The sequence below is a fragment of the Montipora capricornis genome, chromosome 2 (genome assembly GCF_036669925.1).
Source record: "Montipora capricornis isolate CH-2021 chromosome 2, ASM3666992v2, whole genome shotgun sequence".
Taxonomy (NCBI): Eukaryota; Metazoa; Cnidaria; class Anthozoa; order Scleractinia; family Acroporidae; genus Montipora; species Montipora capricornis.
Window position 1 is genome coordinate 59,329,122 of NC_090884.1, and position 2,500 is coordinate 59,331,621.

The following is a 2,500-nucleotide window of genomic DNA, read 5'->3' on the forward strand; positions in this document are numbered from 1 at the left end:
CCACCATTGCTAATAATACAATGGCTTTGGCTTTTAGAACAAAGTATCAAAGTTGAAGCTGGTGGCTCAAGGAGTAAACTTTGCAAAAAAGTTAGGTTAAAAATACCTTTATGGTATTTGAGTATTTTTGTAGAACAAATTTGCATAATATCGTTAAAGTCATTAAATCAATGAGAATCCAAACATGAGGATGCAGTTTGCTCAGGAGGGGTTTTTTTTTTTTTTAAACAACCCTTAAAGGTAACAGAATCTTGTTTCCTGGATGTAGGCTAAAGAAATCTGACCCCTTAGGGGAACCAGTTCTAAATTGACAAATGACTGGCATTTTATAATTCATAAGTAAAAGCTACTTGCTCGCTTACCAAATTTTTCTACAGTTCCATTCATTTTTCAGATTGATAGCCTTAAATGTACTGCGGCAACTCTGCCAGCTGTTTGGTCTCAGTATCATGAGCAGTCCCCCCTTGGGGTAGTTTGTACACTTCACCACCATTGTTTACCCTATCCAGGGACTAAAGCAAGGATGGAAATTGATTACAGCTTCAATAAATTGGACCACTTTTTTACTTCTTACCCTTACTGCATTAAACTTTAATTTATTCATCCTTTGAAATGGTAGGAATGCTTACTATTATTTACAGCAATTGCTAAAAATTCATTGCATCTAATGTTGAAATATTTTTTACATATGAGTTTTAAGTATTTATGAGTCATGAGTCAATGAGTTAGTGCAGTTACCCTAACCCATAAAATGAAAGCTAAAATTTCAGAGAGTGCTTAGGCCTAATCACTGAAAGGAGGGCTTAGGCTTGATCAATAAGTTATTGCTATATTGACTGTGAGTCTCATTGACTCATGACTCATTGACTCATTGACTCATAAATCATGGGACCTCTTTACATATGGAAAGGTAACAGGAGTTATTTCTGTGAAGTCTTATCCAGAAAACTGCAACATGGGATTATGTCCCTTTCAAATGTAGCTTTGTATGCTTTTGCTCAATTTCTTTGAACAATTATTACGGAAATATGAAGTTATGGTTTTTCTAAAAGTTAAATCTAATGCAAGGGGATTAAAAGTCCACAAAGAGAGGTTAGATAATTTGTTGTACTGGAAGTACTTAGTAGGCCAGCGTGAAATTTGTGAAAAGTTTTGGAGGGTGGCACTGAATCACCTTCAACAACTTTTCTAAAGTTTAAAAATACCTAATTTTATATCCTCTTGCTGTTTTATTGCTGGAAGATAAAATCAATTCCTGATTAAGTATTTTTGTTGTCACATTAACCCACTACAATGTGGTGAAAGCGTATTATTAGCCGTGTAGTAATATTTTATTACAGTAAAATTCTCCCTGCTAGTAAGCTGGACTTCTGAATCAAATATTGTTGTTTTGGCTATTCAGAGTTAACCTAATATATGTTTATTTCTATAATTTGGAGGAAACCAAACAATTGGCATTTTGCTTGGAACAACTATAACAAAATATAATTGCAACTGAAAGGTTTCCATCTAGTGTACCCAGTATGAGGTGCTATGACATGGTTATTATTACTGCTGAATTCACTTTAAAACTTATTTTTGAACGACTGAAATACATTTCTTAATTTTCCCCTCGGTCTTAATAAATTTTCCGCTATGGACCACTTGAATGGCAATTTTAACAACTTAATTTTGAAAAAAAAAAAGCGAAAATCTTAACATTTTCTGTTAGATGGGGGACCCCGCGGAAACAGTGTGTAACTATTTAGTTGGAAGAGAAACCATTTGGAAATTTAGTGGTATATTTTTTGTTCCACTTTTAAAAGATAAACGCATGAATTGAAATCAAGATGGTAATCCATTAGCTGGTAAGCTCCACAAACGAATTTCCACTCGAACACTAGCAACGGAGACTCGCGTTGACCTTGAAATTTTTAAAGAAATTTCCCTCGTAGCCCTGTTGTCTTAAAAGAGAATCTCGCTGGCATAGAAACGCACTATGCAGTCAACATTCGTCCGTTTTACTGGCCTGAAAAAGGGTCTTTTTTGTCGACGGAGATCAAATAAAATTGATCTAACAAACATCGAATGGCAGCCATGTTTGATTTGAGGTACTGAAGTCACATGACAAGGCCTCGACCAATCAGACATTTTTCGCCAGTGAAAGAGCAGAGGGGCATTTTGTCTGCGCGTGCGCGACTTTGAGATCTCTTATGAGCGTATCCGCTGGCCCGTCATAAGCAGAAACCAAAATAATGGCGGTCTACGTGGCGAAACGTTTTCGAGTTCGTGTCGTTATCTGTGTAGTTTATCTTCCTTGCCTTACGTGTAGACGGTGTCAAAAGATCGAGAAACGGTTGGGGTGTTTATGGCAAAAAGTCACAGCAAAGTACTTTCGAATAAGGGGAAACAAAGTTGTTTTGGTGTGGAACTCTCACGTAGTCTGTAATCTTGCGAAAGTTGCACAATTCGAAGGGCTCTTCAAACACACATAAGCAGACTAGACAGACATTTTACCGCG